Below are 27,315 nucleotides of genomic sequence, written 5' to 3'. Positions count from 1 at the left end.
GAGCTTGCTCAAACTCATGTCCATTGAGCCAGTGGTGCCATCCAACCCTCTCATCCTCTGTCACCCCCTTCTCCTCTAATGGTTTTGTCTTGTTTGCTTTCCTTCGCTTCTGCATTTTCTCACTTCTCTGGTTAAACTTACTCTTTGTTTAAAGTGTTTCTACAGACAAAAGGCAGGTGAAAGGCATGGTGGTGGTGGTTGTGGGCCCTGGGGGAGGCATAAGTCCCTGATCCTTTTTACTCCTATTATCTGTCTGTAGCCTCTTCCTCTGCTGTTCACCCAATTCCTACTTGGATGAGCTGGTGTTGGAATGCTTTTCCCAATATCAGCAACCCTCATTTTCTCACTGCTTTTGTTGTTGATTATGTGATATATTTTTTTTCTTAGCCCTAACCTTCTAATCAACCATCTGTGGCCAAGAATTTTTTCTGTTTGAGTAGAGGGGTGCCATTCTTGAATCCCCGGTCTTCCTGATAACTGCTTCTCTGCAATGCTCCCCTTTTCCTTTATTTACTGCTAAGACTAGTTTATACGATGCTTAAAATAAAGATACTGACATCCTGAATGTGTCTTTAGTGGCTAACAGATCTTTGGAGAAAAAAGAACATTTTCACAGACATCTGATTGGATGGCCTCATCCACTTGATGTTATGGGGCAAATTGTGAATGAATTAACTATAGCATATTGCAAGGCTATTGTGCCTACATCATGATGGAGTTGCAGCACTGTTTTCCGGCAGGTCATGCTGTAACCATCAAGTCCATTCCACAGTTTCTGGAAAGACATGGCCTTGAACTAGAGTGAAGCCAGAGCATCACGGATACAGGAGCATCCTCAGAGAAGGCGCATGATTAAAAGTGCTCTGCATGAGGAGGTGGGGTCGCGCAGAACCGCTGGTCGGGAGCACAGCTCTGTCTCTGATTGGCCATGTGATCTCTGAGCTCTAGTCTTCTTTACATCTGGAAAATAAAAGAGCTTAGACGAGACTGTTTCTAAAGTCCCTCAACGTGGCTGGAAAAAATCAATTTCAAATTGTCAAAACCTGTTTTTCACATGGTTTTTAAAATCCCGCCAAGGAATAATAGAATAAATATGATAAAGAAGAAAAGCCCCCAACAGATGACAGATAGTATAGAATCACTTAGACATGTTAGGTATTTCTATTTAACAAAAGTAAGTAAGAGGTCTTATACCAGGAGAAGAAAGGAACTACTCTTAGCTCTGCTTTCACTGATGAGGAGAAAAGCATCCAGAAAGTTTGGGGGATAATGGGACTGTGCTGTATGAAGCAGAAAAATGACTTCATAAATTGTGAAATGAAAACCTATGGGGAAATTGCCACCTAGATGGATTTTGAATGTGTAAGTTGTCTGACGTCAAGGCATTGGTCTGCAGGATGAATTTGATCAGTGCCATGCGTGCCAAGTCACTTCAGTCATGTCCAACCCTTTGTGACCCCGTGGACCATACCCACCAGACTCCTCTGCCCATGGATTCTCCAGGTAAGAATATTGGAGTTACTATTCCCTCTTCCAGGGGATCTTCCTGACCCAGGGATTGAACCCGCATCTCTTACATCTCCTGAGTTGCAGGCAGGTTCTTTACCACTAGTGCCAACTGGGAAGCCCAATTTGATTAGTATAGGACGCTAAGAGAAACTTTCATCTCTCTTAGAAATCCCATCCAACCACCCCAAGGCCATTTTCACAGGTCACAAAGTCATCATTAGTGTTTAGAAAAGGACCTACTCAGATGAAAGTAAAGACAACTGAATTCCTTCCGTTATGACCTTCAGAAGAGTTGTTCCCTCACTTTTGGGTCTCAGAACTCTCTGATACCATTACCATCATTGAGAACTGACTTCACAGATATTTACCGTATTAAAAATTAAAGCTGAGAAAATTGAAACATGTTTATAAATTAATTAACATAAAATAACAATAAACCCATATGATATCAAAAAATATTTTCATGAAAAAGAACTAAAAAACAATTAAAAAGGATGGAATTCTATTACATATTTGTAGATCTGTCTAATGTCAGGCTTAATTAAAACTGAGCTGAATTCTCACATTTGTTTTTCATTCTATCTGCAGCAATACATGTTTTGATTGAATTATATGATGAAACTTCAGCTTCAAGCAGATTTGTAGTATTTTAGTGGTCGTTTCAAATAGTTGGGAAAATTTTTATTTGATTCTACATCAATGTGTGGTGAGTGGTGGCTTTTTAAAGGTTAGTTGCAACTAAAACCATGTTAATAGATGCTTCATATGACAATGCATTAAAATCCATTGATTTATCTGGCATTTTGGATGAATCTTGTAACCATGCACATATTTGTAATTATGCAGTGGCCGTTTGGAAAGTATTAGTTCACTCAATTATTTATAACTTTCACATGTGGACACATTTCATTGTACAATTTAAAATATTCACATTTGTTAATATCACCACTGAGCGGAAGAGTCTTCAAGTAGAAGGTTCTTATCAAGTTCATGATAGTGAGGACAAATGTTTAAGATTCTGATTTTTCCTTCTTAGTTCAAATTTTCTCATGGGTCAACCAGGCTGTCAGATACTTTTAAGGACATAAAATATGCTCATTTTGTTCATGCTTGAGAAAAAGTTTACAAAACTACCCAAATATAAATAAGCATCATCTGTCTACAATAGGCTGGGGCATGGAAGCATTGGTTTAATATTTGCTGATCAGTGGGTTTAATAGGTTGGCAAGTGAAAGATTCATGGGTGGGTTGATGTTCTCTAAGTTCCAAGAGTAGCTTTTTTCTTTCCTTCCAGGGTGCTTTTCTATAATTCATCAGACTGAAAATTTCTTGTTTTTATAGCTAGACATGCTAAGGTGTTAATATAACTTTGATCCAGAGCCTACTGTGTCACCTATTGGAGTCAGCTGGAGCTCAGAGAGTCAAGCACCTTCTGCCATGGTTGAGTGGGGATGATGGGAAGGAAAATGGGAAGAGGAAAGGAAGGTGGGAAAGAAGGACTATAAACTAGGTTGCATCTCTGTGTACAGATGGGTTGGGAGGTGGTGGTTGAGATATCGTGCCAGACGTTTTTACTTTACATCCAACGTTTGCTTGGTTACCCAAGAGGAAAAACTCTTAGGAGTCTGTGTCTCAGTTTCTTGATGTTAAAGGGGGTGCATAGTGGCATCTACTACCTGAGATTGTGTGTTAGCTGCTCGGTTGTGTCCAACTCTTTGAGACCCCATGGACTATAGCCCACCAGGCTCCTCTGTCCATGGAATTTCCCAGGTAAGAACACTGGAGTGGGTTGACATTTCCACCTCCAGGGATCTTCATGACCCAGGGATCAAACCCATCTCTTGTGTCTCTTGCCTTGACAGGCAGGTTCTTTACCACTAGCACCACCTGGGAAACCCCATATTTGACCTCAGTACCCTCTGTTTCTTGAATCACTGATTAAACATCATGTGTCAAGAGGTTCTGAGTGTGGAAAGCACTGGCTAAACTTTTTAACTCTAGTTAATATAGCGTCACTTCTCATACTCTTGTTGCCTACTTGACGCCTTTTAACTGTCCATTTCATTGTCAATGTTCTGTTGATTCAAAGAGAAGAAAGCCTCCCAGCATTTGTCCCACATGGTGTATTTATTCACTTTCCTAGGAATCACCCCCAAGCTCTTGTGTCTCCTCATAAATCCCTGATTCAATTGCTCGAAACTCACTGATTTCTAATTAGCCCAGTTGATATCATTGGTATTTTCTCATTTCATTTCATTTTTCTTAAGATACAATTTTTGGAAGCACTGATCTTTCATATTTTCAACATTCACACACCTATTTGAAAACCACTTTACTCCCAGAAAAATTTCTGTGTCTGGAAAAAAAGATTGTACTCAACCTAGAATCTAACCTAAATCAAGATACTCCTTTATGTTATGAATAAATATATATGACATTTAGATGGTCATATTCATATATAACACAAAACAAACCTCTACTTTTGAATTTTTGGAGAAAGCTTGTCAACTTTTCAAAATGAGTCCACGTCCTGAATGTGCATTTCTGGGCCCTCGATATGAGATGTCTAATTCCTGTAGACCAGTGATGAATACAAGATATATGACCTTGAAGAAAATAAATTGCCAAGACTTCTTCTTTATATTGCAAGATTAATATTTCAAAATGCTTGAATTTTTTTTCCGTAGGAATATTGACTCATGAAAGGTTGATATTTATTAAATGTTTTCATTTTCAGAAAGTTTATTAAATATGGTTTTTATCATCATGATGTAGAAACCACTGAATTTCTTTTTCAGCAAAGTGCACAAATGAAAATGAATAATTGTAATAAAATCCATACATGCAAGTTCTGAATTTGTCTCCTAAAAATATTTTTGGAGAAAATCTTTATATTTTATTTATTATAAGTAAATATAATTATTGTCATTTCCCCACTAATGTAGTAGATATTATATCAATATAAGGAAACAATTATCTATCCCTATGCAAGCAATAAGTTGATCTTATTCAGAAAATTGAGTGATTGTAACTCACTCTTTTCCATCTGCTGCATCTGGTTTCTTATATATATATATATCACATTTTCTCTGACTCCAACCACATAATTTAAAGAATGGATTTCATTTGTAGACATAGTTTAGGCTATTCATAAACCTTGTCAAAATACTTTCTAAAAAAATAGTTGAACTTATCGTTAGTCAAGTTATGTACAAGAAAACCTACCTCCAGGTAGACTTTTCAGCATTTGTACATGGTTTATTTAGGTTGTAATTGAGAACTTTGATTTTTGTTATCAAAAGTAAATGAAGATGACAGACTTGTTCATTTTGTTATTTCCTAGGACTGACCATCCTTTTGGTAGTTCCTTTTGGAACTACCTACTGTAGTTTAGGTAGCTAATGTAAATGACAAAGTTTACAGGTCATTTCAAAAGTTGAAGAAATCAACATCAAAAGTGGAGGATTCATAAGATTTTGTTTTTTATTAGCACTGTATCCAAAGGCCGTTTGATGGATTTGCTTAACGGTTTTAATGGAGGTAGTATTTTTTTAATCCACTTTCATCCTAATTAACAGTTGTTCTGATTCTCTGCTCTAAGTAATCTTTCTACCCTAGTCAGTAGCAAGCTAGCTTCAGGCTGGAGCAAACTCACTGTACAATACTAAAAAAATTTAATACAATTCAAGGCACTATTCTATGGCTTCCCTGATGGCTTAACAGGTAAAGAATGTGCCTGCCAATGCAGGAGACACAGGAGACGCAAGTTCAGCCCCTGGATTGGGAAGATCCCCTGGAGAAGGAAATGGCAACTCACTGAGGTATTCTTGCCTGGGAAATCCCATGGACAGAAGAGCCTGGCAGGCTACAGTCCATTGGATCGCAAAAGAGTTGCACACGACTTAGTAACTAAACAACAACAACTCATTATGATGACTGTACTTTAGTAGTAAAGATTACTCCTGAATGAAGAAGCAGTATTGTCCACCTAGTTACCCAAAATGAGTGAAATAAAAATATATTCCATGTCTAATCCACGTACACTCTATCACCAATCTTTCTCAATTCACTCTCTCTCTCTCTCTCTCTCTGAGCAGTTTTTTCTTTTCCTGTACACTCAGATGGAATCTGTGTTTACTCTTGGGACTAAAACTGGAAACAATCATTCACTGACTTTCAGAAGAAAAATATCAACATGATGTGACCTGTCTGCAACCTATTTCCAAAGACAGGAATCCTGAACTCTTCAGTGATGTAAAGCAATCTAAACCGATGGCACACTGTTAGGAAAACATGACAACATGAAATCAAAGTGAATCACGGCAGCACAAAGGCTGCAGCACACCTCACTGCTGGGGAACACCCAAGCTGATGACTATGGCGTGCCAATTGCCTCTGTGCCCCATCCAGGGCAGGCAAGCCCTGGCACCAGCAACTGCTGTGAAGGAGCCCCAGGCCCAGTGCTTGCCCCGAAGCAACAGTTAGGTCATGGACCTCCGGAAGCAAATTTGTGGGTTTCCATCTGCTGGCTTGGGTCTCTTTCAAAACAGTATAATGCTTTTGGGGCTTCCCTGGTGGCTCAGACTGTAAAGAATCTGCCTGCAATGCAGGACCCCCGGGTTCGATCCCTGGGTTGGGAGGATACCCTGGAGAAAGAAATTATGCCCTATCCCAGTATCTTGCCTGGAGAATTCCATGGACTGAGGAGCCTGTCGGGCCGCAGTCCATGTGGTTGCAGAGTCGGACATGACTGAGCGACACACACACACACACGATGCTTTTAGTCATGTATCATCACAGAGGACTTATCTTCCAGTGTGTTATCAAAACATTTAGTGAGAATTAAATATATGTTACTAAAGGGGAAAAGATGTGGGGAGATAAATTTGTGATTTGGAAGTAACATACACAAAATAAAACAGACAACAAAGACTTACTGTGCAGCATAGGGAGCCGTATTCAGTATCTCGTGATAATCTATACTGGAAAAGAATATTGAAAAGAATGCATATATGTACATGTATGGCACTGTTGTAACCCTGAAACAATGAAAATCAACTATACTTAAATGAAAAATTAAAATTAAAAAATTATATTAAAACTTTAAATGTTAATTCAGTTCCATTAAGCACTAAATAAGTGAATCCATGCGTACACAGGTACATCCATACATGTATACACGAAAGTAAAGGTGGGTCACAAATTGTGATAAGAATATTCAGTGAGCATGCATTTGATCTGCACAATGTACACACGCTGAGAACAGGGTTGGTGTGTTTCAGTCCATCTGTTGTGTGGACAGAGGAGGAACGACAGCAAACAGCGCTTTGTGCAGGAACTCAGGGGTGGCATGTTGATGATGCAGGGGGGCTGGTTCTCTCGGCCTCTCATGGAAAGTCAGCCTCTGACACACCACACCTCTGGTCAGTGGGCATGACTCCTCCTGGTGGCAGGAAACCAGAGCCCTGGGGAAACAGAGCTCCATTCCTGACACTTTCACATCACTTGCAGTTTGCATCCAACCGTGACTCTGAGACATGTTTCTGAGTAGCTTCAGTAAAGAGGTTCTCTGGGGCATTTAGGGTCTCATCCAGGTGGTCAGCAAGCTTCTCAGAAGACCAGAATGACTCTGAAGTCACTGGCAACTGATTCAGGAAAAAAAGGAGTTCTGGCCATTTGCTTCCCGTTACTGAATTCAGATCACTACATCAGTGATCAGGGATTTAGATAAACACCTGTCTCCCACGCTGAGATTTTACTTACCTGCAAGACTGTGTTCACTTGATCCAGAGCTCCTCCTACTCAGGTTCTCCCATGGGAGGCAGCCCCCAGCTCTTCCCAAAGGTCCCAAGTGGACCATTTTTACCTCCCCATCCTCCTTCTTGAAGAGGCCATGGCAACCCACTCCAGTATTCTTGCCTGGAGAATCCCCATGGACACAAGAGCCTGGCCGGATACAGTCCATGGGGCCGCAAAGAGTTGGACACGACTAAGCGACTAACACACACACACACACACACATCCTCCTCCTTGGGGTTCAGAAAAGTTTCTATCTTTGTGAGCCGCCAAATGATAGAATTTCTGGCAGCCTTCTCTCTCCAGGTGTCCCTTGAACTTTGGGATATCTGAGCCATCCGCCCACTCTGGAATGTCATGCCCTGTGGCAAATGAGGCAAGCACCCCACACTTCCTTTCATGGGACCTGCTTTATCACAGGCTTTCCTGACTTATGGATCTTGTGAACACCTGGAAATAGGTGACTCACACTGAGCCTTCTGGAACTCACAGTGACTCACCGTCACCTCCAGGGGATGTTTGCTCCCATTAACCTAAGGGCAGTGTGGCCCATCGACCACCATGCGGCCCTGTGAATACTGTTCATTCTGATAACTAGCTTACCCTCACCCCCTGGGGATGTCTCCAGTCCTGGGGATGGCCCAGCCATGGACCCTAGCCACTGACCAAGCACTTGGCTGAGAAACCCATGGGCAAAATTTAACCAGGTGTCAGGTTCCCATTTGCTTCAAACTGTGGCTCTGGCAAAGACTCTTGAGAGTCCCTTGGACAGTAAGGGGATCCAACAAGTCCATCCTAAAGGAAATCAACCCTGAATATTCACTGGAAGGACTGATGCTGAAGCTGAAGCTCCAATACTTTGGCCACCTGATGGGAAGAGCCAACTAAACATTGGAAAAGACCCTGATGCTGGGAAAGATTGGGGTTGGAAGGAGAAGGGGCTGACAGAAGGATAGTATGGTTGGATGGCATCACTGACTCAATGGACATGAATCTGAGCAAACTCTGGGCCACAGTGAAAGACAGGGAAGCCTGGTGTGCTGCAGTCCATGGGGTCACATGACTTAGAGTCTGACATGACTTAGTGACCGAACAACAACAAAAAGGGTTCCTGCATCCTGGCATCCTGTAGTGAGCCCTAAAGGCACTGGGACTAGAGGCTCCTGGAGGGGAGCTGCCTCACCCTGCCACTGTCCAAGGGCAATTATAACTGGGGAGCAAACATACTGCTCTCAGGTTCTCTGATCAGGACGCTGCTAGCAATACCAGCTCCCCTGAATCTGAGGGTCCCTGGCTGGGGAATGGAACTTGAACAGGACACCATGCCTGCTGGAAGGGAGCCCAGCACTCAGATTTGTAGGGATACCTAGAGATGCCTCATGGGGCAGTCCGTGCACAGAAAAATTCTACCTTTCTCTAATTAGTCACTTATGTAGGAAAGACAGTTTAAAGCACCCTTAGAAATGTTCTCATCACTGGATCACCAAAACTACCAGCCTATCTTCTTCCAAAATTATTTTCTTACCCTCAGTTCTATTGTAATTGTACCAGAGGCCAATTACTCCTCTTATTCTAGAGTTCTTATCCCATATTGCCTTCTCGTAGCATTTTCTTTGCACAGAGGAATTTCCTCTTCTGCTGCATCTCTAACTTCTTCCTCTCCAGCAGATTATCCTCATCATTCCAGAAACAAGATCCAGTATCTCCAGTCTTTAAAAAGTGAAATAAAATGAAGGACACCTCTTGTTCTTTTGAAATCCCGATCCATTTCTGTATGTGTTTCCTTAACAAAGCATCCTGAAATCCCTGCCTCTAGTCATTCCTCTGGTTCCTCTACCTCTGAACACAGACTGGGTCCTTCACTTCCACCGCTGGTCTTATTGAGGTGTCCAGATGTGTCCACGTTCATTGGCCTTTGAGTTTTTCTTCAGTAAACTCTCAGCAACATACTCAAAAAGTGACTGCCCCTACCTGCCTACTCTGATCTTCCACAACATTGCATCCTCTTGTATTTCATTCTACCTCTGATGCATTTTTATTTCATTCTTCTCTTCTGTTGCCTCTTACACCTTTTTAGGTGGTGCAGTGGTAAGGAATCTGCCTGCCAGTGCAAGAGATGCAAGAGGTATGGGTCCAATCCCTGGGTCAGGAAGAATCCTCTGGATGAGAAAATGGCAACACACTCCAGTGTTCTTGCCTAGGAAATCCCATGGACTGAAGAGCCTGGCAGGCTGCCATCCATGGCATCACTAAAGAGTCGGACACAACTTAGGGACTAAACGACAACATCATGCCAGGCATTTCTGTATCTTGCCTGGACTATTCACACAGCCTCTTGTCTTTCACTCAGCTCTTACCCCTCGTCTGTACTCAATGTAACAGCCGAATGAACTTTGAAAACCACACGGAATATACCACGACTCTCTCACGCTTAAAACTTTTAGCTGGCTTGTCATCAGTCTTAGAAGACTAAAGAAAATTCCCTTCTCTTGCTTCCTGAGTGCTACAAATTCTGACCCTCTTTCATGCCATCCTCTGATTTGCCTTCTGAACATGACTTTGACGTGAATTTGTTTTTAAGCAAAATTAGTGTAGAACTGTGTTTCCTAATACTAGCCAAGTACCAAGGAAGATGGGTTAGAAGCAGCCTGATGTGCTAATCCTCTGGGATTACACCATTACTGGATGGAGACCACTGTGTTCTCATTTGTCTCTTGGCTGCAGAGACAAAGTGGGCTGTGAACAGCGGTGCTATCCACCCTTCAACCTGCTAGGGATTCAGATTCCGTTACGTGCTTCTGAAGGTTACTACGACCTTTCAGAAGTAAGGAGTCAGCCCCATTCTTCAAGCACCCAGTCACTCCGCACAGAATGGAAACCTCCCCAGACAAAAGACATCTTCCTCTGTCTCATCTTGATCTGCTAATAGACTCAGCCCGGCTCTGTAGGAAATGGGATAGGAAGCTCAAGTCTACGGTGAGCAAGTCACCACTGGAAAGTGATTGTCCCTCAGGTTCAGATGTGGATTTAAAGGCAATAAAGCAAAGGCTAATGGTTGTTTTTGGACATTTCCTGATATATCAAGTATTATCCTCAGCATTCGAGGTACAGTTCTTGGTACCTACCTTAGGCCTTCAGCACAGTGCCTCACTCATAAGGTTCTATCAAGATGAGCTGTTATTGTGATAAATAATATGGGCATGTCAGCCCTGTGAAGTCAGGGCTTTATCTCCCACAGTTTGGAGAGAGGAAGTGGAGACTTTAAGGATAAGGGGATTTATTTTTGCTCCTAAGCTTTGCAATTAGGTGATCTGGCATTTAAACTAAGCCGCACTGATTCTAGACACGGCAACCCACTCCAGCATTCTTGCCTGGAAAATCCCATGAACAGAGGAACCTGGTGGGCTACAGTCCAGGTGTCACAAAGATTCAGACACAGCCGAGCCACTGAGCACACACTGATCCTCGAGTTCTAGCTGTGGTCTCACCAGGATGATCTTCATTGGAATTCTCCACATATTTTCACCTTGCAAAGATGATTACCTAATGCACTGTACCACCATTTATCTCCCTGGGTATGTGAGCTTCCCCCTCACCCCCAGGACACTCTTACCAGCTCTAGAAGCTTAGAGATGCTGGCTGACTCCAACTTGGTCCTTGTCACTAGCACAGAGCCAGATGCTTGGTGTGTTCAGTAGCCTTTGATCAAGAAAGGACTGGAAAGGCTGGCACACAGCCTGTAGCTCACTCAACACCAGAGCTGTGTGAGCGCCTCACGGCACCTTCCTGGAAAACAGAGGCAACTGCTTGCCTTTCATTTTCAATAATTCCTCTAATAATTGTTAGGCTAAGTCACAGCACACTCACTACATGTCAGAAATCATTCTAAGTGGTTACATATCAACTCATTGTCTATATAGTCCTCTGGGGCAACAACTGTTATCCTCCTCATTTTACATCTGCCGAAGCTGAGACAGAGACCCATGAAATGACCATCCTAGGCGAGAAGGAAAAACAGGAGAGACCAGCCTCAAACCCAGGTAACCAGGCTCAGACTGACTCTTGCCCAGTCAGGTGGGCTTCCTGTGAAGGTGAAACAGCCTGATAAATGAAAGAAAACTATATTCCCAGAAATGAGACCATAACTGGAGTCCCGTTGGTTAGAAATGACAGCTAATATCACAAGAATTTATAGTTATTAAAGCTGAGAAAGGGGTGTGTATCTCCCTCAGGGGTGCCTGAGCAGGTGGATCTCCCACCTGGCAGAAATTAAGTTTCTGTGAACTCAGATGCCATTAGTCTCCTTGCCTTGATGCTCACCATTGCCGAGGAACACACCAAGACTGATGTGGAAATCTAGAACATGTAGCCAGATACTCCATGTTGCTTCCTCACACAGGTATCGAGAAAGACAGACTCAAGTTAAAACATAGGGAAGGAGGAAATTTTTGCTGGGGATGCATTTTACATGATGCCCAGCAGAGAAGGAACACACAGCATGTGGACATTTCTTACCCATTCTTCTCCTAGATGACCTTAGATTTAGAAAACAGCTATGCCAGAACTAAAAATAGATACTCTACAGATATCCCTCCATCAGCGTGAATGTTTACCACATTGTGTGTGTGTGTGTGTGAGTCGCTCAGTCGTGTCTGACCCTTATGGACCCCATGGGCCGTAGCCCACCAGGCTCATCTGTCCGTGGAATTTCTCAGGCATGAATACTAGAGTGGGTTGTCACTCCCTTCTCTAGGGGATCTTCCTGACCCAGGGATCGGACCTGGGTTTCCTGTATTGCAGGCAGATTCTTTACCATCTGAGCCACCAGGGAAACCCTTACCAGATGATACATTACTAAAAATAATGTATTAGCAATAAGAACTCTTAAATTGTGTTTTTATTCATCATAAAATATATATGAATTCAATAAGCACTGCTAAACATCTTTTTTTTCCCCCAAAGCTACGCCTAAAGATTAAAAAGAAAGGAAGAAAATGTTCTACATAAAGAAATCCTCTGTGAATATGATGTATTCATAGTTTTGGCAGTTATAGATAGAACCTCTGGAATACACCTACACAACAGATGTTGTACAATGTTTTGTTTTTTTGTAAGCATAACTGAGGCCACCAATAGAAGTACATCATTAGATAGAAAATGGAAAAAATGATAACATCCTCCTTAACTTAAATAACTATGTTTACAATTTTTTATATATTCACTTTTATAGAGCTAATTTTTTATGACTGTCAGAGGCTGTGTTCTCTTTTCTGCTTTAGATTTTTTTCTTACTTCCATTTATGGGTCTGTCATCCTGGGGCCTGAATCACTAAAATAATGGAAGGTACATGGAGAGATGTTAGTGATGTAATTTAATAAAGCATATGACAAAGTTAATCCGACACTAATGTTATTTTTGCAAAGCTATTGTTGTTTGTAAAAGGATTCTTGTTCAGGTAGACATAAATAAATGTGATAAATATAATCAGCAATAGTTTTATAGTTGGAATTCAGTATTTCCAGGTTGAGAATGGAGTGAAGAGGAAGAGAAGTGGAAAGATCACATTCAGCTTTTGTTCCTTAGAAACAAGTGCATCGGGTTTCTTTCCTTTTCATCTCTTACCTCCGTATCCACACCCAGGGGTACGACACTGGGATCTGATGCAGACTTCATTTCAGTCAAGGTACCATTTTTCCGAGTGGTTGAGATTCGTCTGCTTAACTCTGCTGAGGGTGGGAGGGGGAGCAGAGGGCAGGGGAAGAAGAAGAATAAATTGCATATTTTGGCAAATGTCAGGTGGAGACCAATATAAAAATATGCAACGATCTTGCCCCCCAAATGACAAAAGATCAAAAAACTGATTAGGTCAACAGGAATGTATAAGCATTATATAAATTAAATTTTAGTCTCATATATTTTCTATATTGATCATTATGTATATTATATTTCATTATATGAGGTCATCTTTTATAAATTGTGTTATGATTATATATGATGAATTATAAACCATTATATTGATATATTTGGATTAATTATCTACTTACTCATTTATCATGAGTTATCAAAGTAGAGTCATGTATCATGATTTATCCATGTAGCTATCAACTGACTTTTCATACTATCATTTACAGTAAAGAATTTAAGGCAAACTCTGTACTCACATCCTAGGTACCAGTGAGTTTGTTATCCATGTATTCTTTCTTTGAGTCAACTGCCCTCTGCCCTCTATAGCACATCTTTTTAACTTTCATTGAAGTTATATGAGGAACAGTCCCTTTGGGGATCCGAATATGAGGCTCCTGTGGGCTTCCCTGGTGGGTCAGTGTTAAAGAATCCACCTACCAATGCAAGAGACTAGAGTTCGATCGCTGGGTCAGGAAGATGCCCTGGAGAAGGAAATGTCAACCCACTCCAGTATTCTTGCCTGGGCAATCCCATGGACAGGGAAGTTGGAGGGCTACAGTTCATGGGATGGCTAAGAGTGGGACATGACTTAGAGACTAAGCACAACAATAATATAATAGCAAATGAAGCAACTGACAAACAACTAATCTCAAGAATATACAAGCAACTCCTACAGCTCAACTCCAGAAAAATAAACAGCCCAATCAAAAAATGGGCCAAAGAACTAAATAGACATTTCTCCAAAGAAGACGTACAGATGGCTAACAAACACATGAAAAGATGCTCAACATCACTCATTATCAGAGAAATGCAAATCAAAACCACTATGAGGTACCATTTCACACCAGTCAGAATGGCTGCGATCCAAAAGTCTACAAATAATAAATGCTGGAGAGGCTGTGGAGAAAAGGGAACCCTCTTACACTGTTGGTGGGAATGCAAACTAGTACAGCCACTATGGAGAACAGTGTGGAGATTCCTTAAAAAACTGGAAATAGAACTGCCTTATGATCCAGCAATCCCACTGCTGGGCATACACACTGAGGAAACCAGAAGGGAAAGAGACACGTGTACCCCAATGTTCATCGCAGCACTGTTTATAATAGCCAGGACATGGAAGCAACCTAGATGTCCATCAGCAGATGAATGGATAAGAAAGCTGTGGTACATATACACAATGGAGTATTACTCAGCCATTAAAAAGAATACATTTGAATCAGTTCTAATGAGGTGGATGAAACTGGAGCCTATTATACAGAGTGAAGTAAGCCAGAAAGAAAAACATCAATACAGTATACTAAGGCATATATATGGAATTTAGAAAGATGGTAACAATAACCCGGTGTACGAGACAGCAAAAGAGACACTGATGTATAGAACAGTCTTATGGACTCTGTGGGAGAGGGAGAGGGTGGGAAGATTTGGGAGAATGACACTGAAACATGTAAAATATCATGTAAGAAACGAGTTGCCAGTCCAGGTTCGATGCACTATACTGGAAGCTTGGGGCTAGTGCACTGGGACAACCCAGAGGGATGGTATGGAGAGGCAGGAGGGAGGAGGGTTCAGGATGGGGAACACATGTATACCTGTGGTGGATTCATTTTGATATTTGGCAAAACTAAGACAATTATGTAAAGTTTAAAAATAAAATAAAATAAAATAAAACAACAATAATATGACACTATTACTGAAGATTTTATATCAAGCCCCAAGTGCAGATTTACATAGCATTGAGACTGTTGTCATTCATTTTATTTTGTTCTGTAAGTGTAAATTCAAATGCTCCACAATGTGAGTACAATTGTTTACTGTCTTGCTTTTCAACATACATTAAAATTCTTATTTATAATGATATCCAACACTTGAAACTATGAGCTCATCCCCAAGGGGAAAAAACCATAAATGTGTATTTGATTTCCTTGTCCCTTTTTTCCCCTGTAACTTTGGGTGACCTCTGTAAGCATTCTGAGCCAGTGTTGACTGAGGTTCTTTCAGGCCATATGTCTTCCCCCAAACAGTATTTTGTAGTTCAAAATAAAATGACTGAAAAAGTAACATGAGACACTTGACTAAGGCCATATACTAGGCGACTTTCTTTACTGAGGAATAATTTAGACAAATGTCACTTTGGGTTTATCCACATATGAAAAGGTTTTCCACACCATCCTACCTATAATTCAACAGACAGAGGGTCATCTGCACTTCTGCACTTTGTGCTGTCTTGCATTGAGCTCAGCTGCATCTGACTCTGTGCAACCCTATGGCTGTAGCCCGCCAGGCTCCTCTGTCTGTGAGATTCTCTAAAGATCTCAACGTAAGACCAGAAACTATAAAACTCCTAGAGGAGAACATAGGCAAAACACTCTCTGACATACATCACAGCAGGATCCTCTATGACCCACCTCCCAGAATATTGGAAATAAAAGCAAAAATAAACAAATGGGACCTAATTAAACTTAAAAGCTTCTGCACATCAAAGGAAACTATTAGCAAGGTGAAAAGACAGCCTTCAGAATGGGAGAAAATAATAGCAAATGAAGCAACTGACAAACAACTAATCTCAAAAATATACAAGCAACTCCTACAGCTCAACTCCAGAAAAATAAATGACCCAATCAAAAAATGGGCCAAAGATCTAAATAGACATTTCTCCAAAGAAGACATACAGATGGCTAACAAACACATGAAAAGATGCTCAACATCACTCATTATCAGAGAAATGCAAATCAAAACCACTATGAGGTACCATTTCACACCAGTCAGAATGGCTGCGATCCAAAAGTCTACAAATAATAAATGCTGGAGAGGCTGTGGAGAAAAGGGAACCCTCTTACACTGTTGGTGGGAATGCAAACTAGTACAGCCACTATGGAGAACAGTGTGGAGATTCCTTAAAAAACTGGAAATAGAACTGCCTTATGATCCAGCAATCCCACTGCTGGGCATACACACTGAGGAAACCAGAAGGGAAAGAGACACGTGTACCCCAATGTTCATCGCAGCACTGTTTATAATAGCCAGGACATGGAAGCAACCTAGATGTCCACCAGCAGATGAATGGATAAGAAAGCTGTGGTACATATACACAATGGAGTATTACTCAGCCATTAAAAAGAATACATTTGAATCAGTTCTAATGAGGTGGATGAAACTGGAGCCTATTATACAGAGTGAAGTAAGCCAGAAGGAAAAACACCAATACAGTATACTAACACATATATATGGAATTTAGAAAGATGGTAACGATAACCCTGTATACGAGACAGCAAAAGAGACACTGATGTATAGAACAGTCTTATGGACTCTGTGGGAGAGGGAGAGGGTGGGAAGATTTGGGAGAATGGCATTGAAACATGTGAAATGTCATGTATGAAACGAGATGCCAGTCCAGGTTCAATGCACGATGCTGGATGCTTGGGGCTGGTGCACTGGGACGACCCAGAGGGATGGTATGGGGAGGGAGGAGAGAGGAGGGTTCAGGATGGGGAACACATGTATACTAATTAAATAAAAATTAAAATTTATAAAAAAAAAAAAAAGAATATTGGAGTGGGTTGCCATTTCCTCTTCCAGGGCATCTTCCCAACCCAAGGATCAAACCCACTTCTCCTATATTTGCTACATTAGCAGGCGAATTCTTTATCTTTGAGCTGCCTCAGGAGCCCTTATTTGTTGGCGTTCTTCCTGCTGTGAATTAGTTTAGATAGCTGTCCTCCCAATTGTCTGTCCATGAGCACTGAAGGGCACCTCCTTTTGCCAGGGCTGTGCCAATACATGGGATTCAGGGGACAGCAAGCAGATGCTTTCTTTGCACCAATGGACCCTGGGGCCCAGTAGGAAGAACACGCACTGCATACATCACCATTATTTGAATAAATACCCATGGAAGGAAAAGTGGAAGAGAAATGAAAAGGGTGCTGTGGGGTCATTTATCAGAGGGGTCTAACCTGGGGACGCAGGACAGCCATCTGCATCCTGACTCAGGCCTGGCCTCACTTCAAAACCCCAGAACCTCCTCCACATGTGACAGGAACTAGCTACTAGGCACCTCAGCTCCTCGACTTCCTCTTCCATAAAATGATGATTATAAAAATGATCACGTACGTTTAGAGTGAAGATTAATTGATTGTATGATAAATAAACATATAGCTATTTAAATGTATATCCATTTAATTTTAAATGCTCATTTAATGTTAAATGTATGTATTGGGCTGGCCAAAACATTCATTCAGTTTTTCTGTAAGATGTTACTGAAAAACCCAAACAAACTGGTTTTGGCCAGCTCAATATATGCATAAGTATGTACTCATGTCTTCCCTGGTGGCTCAGATGGTAAAGAATCTACTTGCAGTTCAGGAGACCCAAGTTGGATCCCTAGGTTGGGAAGAGCCCCTGGAGAAGGGAATGGCAACCTGCTCCAGTAGTCTTACCTGGAGAATCCCATGAACAAAAGAGCCTGGCAGAGTACAGTACATGGGGTTGCAAAGACTCGGACGTGATTGAGCAACTAACACTCACTGATTCACGTACACGCAAAACATATGTACATATGACTTTATTTAGCGTCTATTTTATAGAACAAACCCTGATATGTTGTAACTTCCTGCGGTGTAACATGTCATTATTTAGCCCCAAAGAAGACACATTCAAGTTAAAATAAAAATCATGAGTAAAATTTATTCTTGTGGGGTGTGAGAGCAAAGAGAATTGGATTGGATTCACCAAAAGTAGAGATGGAAGGTCACATCCAGGCTCCGAGTTAGGGAATAATTAGATTGGAAGACAGCAAAGAAGTCCAGAGGACCCAAGTAAAGGGACCAAGGCAGAGGGTAGTTTGATGAGTCTTCTGGAGGCAGATAGTTTTGTTTTTGAAGTACTAGGAGCACCTAGTTAACAAAGAGGAGGATATAAAGGTGAGACTTTAAGGAAGGCGGGAGGAAATGGGGCAGGACCAGGTTAGCGGAAGAGAAAGGGCTTTCGAGGCTACTAACTTTCTCTGAAAGAAGGAAGGCATCAAAGTTCTTTGTACTGTTCCTCAGGAGGTGAACATACATGATCATCATTCTGGGTTGGCCACACCGTGATCATCCCCTTCAGTTCTTAGTTCTCTGCTTTCACTGAGTAAAGCAAGATTGCTGGTCCTTCAGGAAGCCACTAAGGGGGATTCCTTTCCCTGACAGCCTTACTGCCCCCAGGGAGGAAGCATGAACTTGAGTGAGGTTGTGCCCTTTCCAGGGAAGACCTGAGCTGCCTGCTGACCTCAAGCCCTGTCTCTGGGGCTGAGGAGGTGGGTGCGTAGGTCCCAAAGGAGAACCCGGGTGGCTCAACACAGTGTCCACCGCAGTGTAAGCAGCTGCCTTCCTGAGATGATGTGTGAGTAGAACTCTGAATAAAGGAAGAAAACAAGAGCCTAGGAAAAGAGTTTTCCAAGCAGAGAACTGAACAACTGTGGAAGGCCTGAGGAAGGAAGAAAGCTGTCTATACGGAGGTCTTCACAGGAGAGCTTGTGACTGGAGGACTGTGAGCAGCTGCAGGGGTGTGGAAGGGAGGGGTACTGAGGCGTTGAGAAACTATTATTTCACCTGGTATTATACTATTTTGTTGGATGTGTTGTTATTGTGATGTCTGTCTATTATCTCTTACCTCAACCAACTCAAATTGGCTGTAAGAAAGCGAAGGGTGAGGAAACTTCGTATGTGCAACAGAGGGGCTGACTGAAACATAGGTGTGAGCTAGTATCGGATTTTACCAAGTTAGCTCTTAAAATTCCTAAGGTTACATTTTAAGTTAGGCCCTTCAAAATCAATATTTATAATCAAAAATATTGTTGTTGTTCAGTTGCGAAGTCATGTCCAACTCTGCAACTCCATGGCCTGTAGCATGCCAGATTGCCTTCCTTCACTATCTCACAGAGTTTGCTCAAATCCATGTCTACTGAGTCCGTGATGCTATCAAACCATGTTATTTTCTGCCACCCCTCCTCCTTTTGCAATCAAAAATATGTCTGATGGTTAAAAAAAAAAAGGCTATTCTTTTTTACAATCTGATGATTTTCTTAAAACTTGTTAGTAAAATGAGGGTATTTAAGCAAGGAGAATTGGTTAAAACTCCAACAAGAGCTACAGAGAATTAGTGAGATGGCTAAAAATTAGTGAATTTTGGTCATTAAAAGTCAATTTCAGATCTAATTTTTTGCTAATGTCTTGATAATTTCCTATCTAAATCTTTTGCTAAATTTTATTTCAAATCTATGCTGTGATTACCAAATTAAAGCAAAAATGATTTTCATGGAGCAGAAAGACAATAAATGCTAGATGAAAAGTTAGTGAAACTCTTAAAATAAATTTTTTTAGTTAATCTGTAGGCCAGCAGTGCTACTGTGCAATACTACAAACAACAAAATTCAAATAACTTCAATTACATTCTACAAACATTATTGATAGAAAATGACACAGAGCAGAGATTTATGAGCAGGTTCTTTGTGCTCAGGGGTTTGGATGTGATGAGGGATCAACATATGTGTAAATATTGATACAAATTACTGGATAGTAAGTGTTATATTAGATGTGTGACAATGGGTGTATATAGTCATCTGTAAGAAAACTGGGATAAACTTGTAAAACAGATGGCATTAAGACTGCATTAAAACTCGAGGTTGATTAGATAAATCTGACCTAGGAGAGCTATAATTTTATATTCAGGAAAATAGAGAATTTAGAAGACATGATCTATACCATTTGTAGACAACAGGAAAAGATAATTAGATAAAATTAGCAGCTACACCGATCGCGAGGCTGTGGGTAAGTTGTTCGGTAAGACAAATGCACAGTCTAAGACTAAATGATTTTTAAAAAGAAGAGGAAATAAAATAACTCAGGTTGTCATAAGTTTTTCTTTTTCCTGTGATGAAAAGAGATAGCCACAACATACAGCCGTCTGCCAAAGTATTAAAACAGAAGCTCCCCTAAAATGGGTTTTATTCAGAGCTGCATTTCTTAAAAATGTTGCTATAATTCAGGCTATCTTGATGCAAGAGACAGCTGGAATTGATAATCGCATTTCTCAAGGCTGTCATTAGTTCTGCAATATTAGCTTGAAATTAGTATGGAGGAGAATGTAAAGTTCATACAGATTTTTGGTTCAGTTCCTTCAGTACATAAAAGATGAAATGACATATTTTAATAAGTTATTCAAACTTGTTTTCTTCAGAGTAGTCTTGATTTTCAAAAATATGTTATTAGAAATTCTTCTTTACTAAGTGTATAAAAATTAATTTATTATAGTCATGTTGAAATCTAATTACAAAAAATATTACTTCCCAAAATATAAAATGCTATTACTTAAAAATATATATTTCCATTGAATTATTTGTGTAAAAATCTTTAAAGGGAGATTTATATATGTCAGTAAAACACATATTAGTACAATGCATATTATACCCAGTAAATAAATGTTGTTGATCAAGCTAAAAATAGCAGTCTTGGTCTCCAGACAGTCAATTCTATGTCCTCCATTGGATCCAGTATGGTTACTATTTGCTGTTGCTATTATTTAGTTACAAAGTTTTGTCTGACTTTTTGTGACCCCATGTACTGTAGCCAGCCAGGTTCCTCTGTCCACGTGATTTTCCCAAGCAAGAATACTGGAGTGGGTTGCCATTTCTTTCTCCAGGAAATCTTCTTGACCCAGGGATCAAATCCACTTCTCCTGCATTGACAGATGCTTCACCACTAGCACCACCAGGGAAGCCCATGGTTACTATTTGCGCTGTGCTTAGTCATTCACTTGTGTCTGATTCTCTGTGGTCCCATGGACTGCGGCCCACCAGGCTCCTCTGTCCATGGGATTCTCCAGGCAAGAATACTGGAGTGGGTTGCCATGCTCTCCTCCAGGGGATCTTCCCGACCCAGGGATCAAATCCAGGTATCCCACAGTGTGGGAGGATTCTTTACCATCTGAACCACCAGGGTAGCCCACTGTTTACTGCAGATCAAGTCTTTATTAGAAGGCAACCTCATTCCTTCAAGGCCAACTGTGCAGACTCAACATACTAAAGGTATGTCATCAGGCCAAGTTATCTACGGATACTAAAGAATCTAAAGAAAGAATATTTGCTTCAATGATGTAATTACATCTATCTTTTGGTGGACAGGAAGCATTCCATTAATAACAAAAGTGAGAACTATATACAAATATTTTTTTATATTTATGTTCTGTTGTTGTAGACAGCAAATTATGAAAGACAAGATCTTATGTGAACTTTACTGAAAATGCAAAAATGACATTTAATTAACCATAGATATAAAATAATGCTAATAATATAGCTGTGATATTTTCAATTTATGTAATCATTAATGTGACTTCCCTGGTGGCTAAGTGGTAAAGAATCCATCTGCTAATGCAGGAGATGTGGGTTCAGTTCCTGGGTCAGGAAGCTCCCCTGGAGAAGGGACCTACTCCAGTATTCTTGCCTGGGAAATCCCATGAACAGAGAAGCTTGGCAAATTACAGTCCATGGGGTCGTAAAAAAGTCAGGCATGACTTAGCAATTAAACAACAGCAGCATAATCATTAATCATAAAATATATTTAATTATATTTAATTGTATTTTACTAAACAAGACAGTATCTTTCTGACTTCAGGGAGAAATTTCCTTAATAGACACAAAATGTGCCAGTCAAAAGAATGAGTTGATATTCTAGACCACCTTTGAATCAGAACTTCTTTCAATAAAGCACATTTTAAAAAATGAAAAGATGAATCAAAATTCAGAAGAAGGTATTTACAATATATACAACTGAAAAGCATTAGAATCCTAAATATATTCTTTATTAAGACAGATATAGTTATTCAGTCCATATCTTGTCAAAAAATGAGTAGACACACCATCAAAGAGAAAGCATATATGTTCAACTTCATTACTAATTACTGAAATGCACATTACAACTCAAATATGATATAATTTTATATTTTAAATTATGAAAAGAACAAGAGTCTAACACCATGAAGTGTTGGATAGCATGTGGATAACGGGAACTCTTATGCATTATCTTAGGATGATCAATTGTTAAATTCACTTTGGAAAACACTTTAGCATTTATGTCAAACAATTCAGCAATTCCATGCAGGGTTACATCCAAGATAAATTTCTGTTTATTTGCTTCAAGAGTCAGATATAAGATATTTCAGAGAATACTGCTTCATTCAGTTCAGTTCAGTTCAGTTCAGTCACTCAGTTGTGTCCGACTCTTTGCGACCCTATGAATCCCAGCACGCCAGGCCCCCCTGTCCATCCCAACTCCCGGAGTTTACTCAAACTCATGTCCATCGAGTCAGTGCTGCCATCCAGCCATCTCATCCTCTGTTGTCCCCTTCTCCTCCTGCCTCCAATCCCTCCAGCATCAGGGTCTTTTCCAATGAGTCAACTCTTCACATGAGGTGGCCAAAGTACTGCAGGTTCAACTTTAGTATCAGTCCTCCAATGAACACCCAGGCCTGATCTCCTTTAGAATGAACTTTTTGGCTCTCCTTGCAGTCCAAGGGACTCTAGAGAATGGATAAATCATTTGCTGTAGATGAATATAAACAGAAATATTTTATAACAGTAAAAATGAATGGACAATAGCTACATGTGTATCACAGAAAAACATTATAAACCTGAAGCTGAGAACAAAGGAATTCGCATAAGCCCACGTGCAGTGTAAGACCACATTTATATTGCTGTAAATAAAATAAAACTAAAAAAAATGTATTTCTTTACCATGCATTCATATATGATAAAATTATTTACCAAGACAAGAAAAACAGCACAAAATTCAAGATGGTGGTTATTTATTAGTGGAAGGCAGGGGATGGGAGAAGTAGAAAAAACCATGCAAGAGATTATGTTCAATTTTCTGAGTAAAGTGATAGTTTACATGTATTCTAGACATTATTTTTCTTTGCAGCTTAAAATATGCATCATGCTAGCTTTTTTGTTTGTCAGTTATTATATATCAACACATAATAAAAACCTAAAGGCTCTACATATAAACACTTGCAGAGAATTTACCAAAGATACACAAGCAAGCACTTGCAAATGTTTTGATAAGAATCATAACCTTCCCCAAATTTTCTTCCATGAAATTACATAACATCTGTTATAGAATGTCAACTTTATTTTTATATGATTTGTCAAATGCTTTCATGTTGAAAAGCAGGCAAGCATTTTCAGGGGACCATTGGGTATAGGCTTTGTGTTAGTGGAAATTAGGCTGGACTACAAATTGGGAAACTCTGATACTTTGGCCACCTGATGCGAAGAACCGATCATTGGAAAAGACCCTGATGCTGGGAAAGATTGAAGGTGGGATAAGAAGCGACGGAGGATGAAATGGTTGGATGGCATCACCGACTCGATGGAAATGAGTTTAAGTAAGTTCCGGGAGTTGGTGATGGACAGGGAAGCCTGGTGTGCTGCAGTCCATGGGGTCGCAAAGAGTCAGACATGACTGAGCAACTGAACTGAACTGAACAAATTGGGAAAAATAGATTCAAGAAAGCTGTACAGTTAACTGTCAGTAAATTTGGGCACATCACTTTAATTTTTCCAACCTCCTCATTAGTGAAAATGGTAATTGAATTAAATGTTCTATGAAGTCCCTTCTATCTCTAAAATTTTACACAATTATGACCTTAATTTGTTATAAGCACAAAGTTTGAAATAACATAGGGCAAACTGGCTTGCTTAAGTATTAAGCTAAACTATGTATACATTTTTGTTTAAAAATATGGTGAAAATTCCTTTTGAAAATTTACTTGGAACTTTTTCATTCAAGGATGTATAAAAATGCCTGTTGCATAATTGAATAAAATGTTGATGAAGGTGAAATTATTAGCCACTCAGTTGTCTCAGACTCTGTGTGACCCTATGGATTGTAGCCCGCCAGGATCCTCTGTCCATGGGATTCTCCAGGTCAGAATACTGGAGTAGGTTGCCATTCCCTTCTCCAGGGGATCTTCCCAACCCAGGGATCAAACTCAGGTCTCCCGCATTGCAGGCAGATTTTTTACCAGCTGAGCCACAGGGAAGACCAATAAAATATTGATACTTGATATAAACATGCCAAATATTAAGGCAAAAATGTAAATCCCTGCTGTAGTGGCAATACTCTGAAGAGTGGCATCAGTGAATGAATTAACTAATGCACTAAGTTGAATATTTGAAGGTTAATGTACTTACCTGATGTGAGTAATTTTCAATTTGCATATGAATTGAATTCAGACCCAATTTTTCATTTACAAGAAAGAAGTATTAACAACTGAAATTTGATGTTTTCCTACAATTCAAACACTACTTCTGCAGATATTTTTTTTAAAGGAAACTGAACAACAACAAAAAGATTTGAAGGGAAGAAGCTTAAAATAAATGATAGGTGATTAAATGCCAGATTTCCTAATATTTCTGTCTCCAAGTCAAATAAAATATGTAACTATGGTTGATTTAATTTTTGAGATTCAATGTTATAATTTATATCCATTAAAATATTAAGGAAGTGTTGAGTGTGATATGCAAGGTATCGTAGATATCACTAAGCAAAATGAAAGTGTAAGCAGATGCATTATCCATTAAATCTAATAATTTCCCCTGGAAACAGATTTTGACAGACTTCTGACTTTTAAGAGAACCATATTATTACTTTGCCTACTATAACTGTCAAATATCTTTAAAATCACAATTCACAATTTTCTTTCACATGCAGCTTTCCCATTAGTTTGTATTATTAGCTTGTATAGTTGGTGTTTCTTCTGTAAAAAAAAAAATCAAAATATTTTTCATGAGGACACTTTGGTGATGTTTCATTTATTTGTTTTAATAATTATTTATTTTAATAATTTAATTATTTATTTTAATAATTTTATTTACTTTTGGCTGTGCTGGGTCTTCACTGCTGTGAGGACTTTTCTCTAGCTGCAGCGAGCAGGACCTGCTCTCCAGTTGCTGAGCACAGGCTTCTCATTGTGGTTTTGTTGCAGAACATGGGCTCTAGGGGTGCTTGGCCTCCAGCAGTTGTGGAGTACGGGCTTAGCTGCTCCACAGCATGTGGGATCTTCCTGGACCAGGGATCGAACCCATGTCTCCTGCATTGGCAGGTAGATTCTATCACTAAGCCATGAGGGAAGCCCTGTGATATTTTCTTTTAATGGTTACATGTAGCTTTTGGGGAGGTGGGTGTTCACCAGTGAAAATATATGGACATTAAAAATAGTTGAATAACTTTGGTTATAATTTTAGTCTTAAAATAAGTGGTTAAACAGAGGTCACAAATATCTACTCAGATTTCTTCTGTATAAGAAGTGCTTATGAATATATCTGTAAAGGGTGGATATCGACATATAGGTATATGGATACCAACCTGATGTACTCTCTAAGGAAGCACTGAAACTACATTAAGATTTTTAGTGTTACTCAAATTCTTACACGTTACTTTTTTAACAACAAAAAAAATGTTTCCTGTTGTGTTATAGGTGCACTTCTTGAATATTTTACATCCCAACTGGACTCTAAGAGTTTTGATTTTCTGACGATTACATACATTACTTTAGTCTATGACTTTGTGACATATTTTGTTACTGTAGGGTGTCAAGAGTCAGTCTTCATTAAAAATTTGTTAAAACATAGATGGCTTTTTTCCATAACCACTGTGTGAATCTTAATTTTGAGAAGCCTTCTTGCAAATGCATGCATTTACATATATTGGAAGATGGGAACATTTGGTAAGAGACTAAGAATAAATCAAAAGTAAGAATAAATGGGGGATAATTGATCAGAACTACTGGAAAATGCTTTCTGAAGAGAACAATACAATTATTTTCACATGCGTCTGCAATTCTTCCCATTATGTCGTTCATAGAATTTGATAAGCGAGGATTGATGAGCATCTTTTCTGATGCGATGCTTTTGGAAGAATTGGAGAATTGAGTAAAGGAAAAAGGGTAAAATCCTGTTTCTGATGGTGCTTCATGTCAGTATCCTTGCAGTTTACTTATATTACCCATGAGAGCTCATTGTGAAAATACACAAGGGTGTCGTCCAGGTTGGACACGGGTTTCTGTCATGATGCCTTTGGATCAGTGGCAATAATCAGTCAGCTTCTCTACAACATCCTGCTGTAAAGAACATCCCCGATGGACCCTTGGACTTCTTTACTCTTTGGACAGCTGAGATGGTCCCTCAAAAGCAGATCACTTTGTACAATCACTTTGTTCATTTTGGTTCATCTGTGACTTCTACCCCAAACTGTTTTCATCCAAGCAATTTCTGTACTTTAACTAAAATCAATTGACACTTGTACTAAAAATTGCCTCAATAACTGAGTGTATGACATATATGATTTGTCATTTTTTCCTAATTTTCATGAATATAAGAAGCACATCAGTATGTCTAAGATGTGCTAAAAGTGAACATTACAGTCTCTAATAAGGTAGCATTTTTAATCAGTAAAGGGAAATGTTGATCATTTTTAAACTCAGCATTAGGTGCTTCTTGACCGTTTCCTGCAAGACACTTGAGAACATCTGTATAGCTATCACTATAGAGGAGTGCTCTCAAAGCCATCTCTCATCAAGCAGTTTTCCTGTATTACACTGGCAGTGTTATACCGGCATAGTAGAGAAAAATGATAAGTTTGATGTCTATCAAAGGGTCAAATACCATGGTTGTACTTGTGACGCCTTAAACAGGTGGATGGTATGTTTTAGATGTTATATTATCCACTGTGGTGTGTGTATGTATCTGTAAAAGTTCTCAGAATTCTGTTCTCCATTTTGAAATGTGTAATTTTCCTAAACATGCGAGATGCTGAATTTTTGCTATGAAAATGTCATTGTCATATGTAATTGATAGCTGTAAACTGCTACGGAGAAGGATATAATTTTTAACGGGAATGGCTTAGCTAGAGACCAATTAGTACTAAGGCAAATGAGAAGCAATTTCACAATCAAAATGCCATCAAGGGTTTCCTTATGTCTCTGGCCTTTTTTTATGAGTCTTTTAATGTGTATATCATTAAAAAGAGGCTAAATTATTCAGGTTTACTCATATTCACGTATCAGTAAGTGAT

This window comes from Bos indicus x Bos taurus, chromosome 12 (assembly GCF_003369695.1).
Source record: "Bos indicus x Bos taurus breed Angus x Brahman F1 hybrid chromosome 12, Bos_hybrid_MaternalHap_v2.0, whole genome shotgun sequence".
In the NCBI taxonomy this organism is placed as follows: Eukaryota; Metazoa; Chordata; class Mammalia; order Artiodactyla; family Bovidae; genus Bos; species Bos indicus x Bos taurus.
This window is presented reverse-complemented; position numbering follows the sequence as displayed.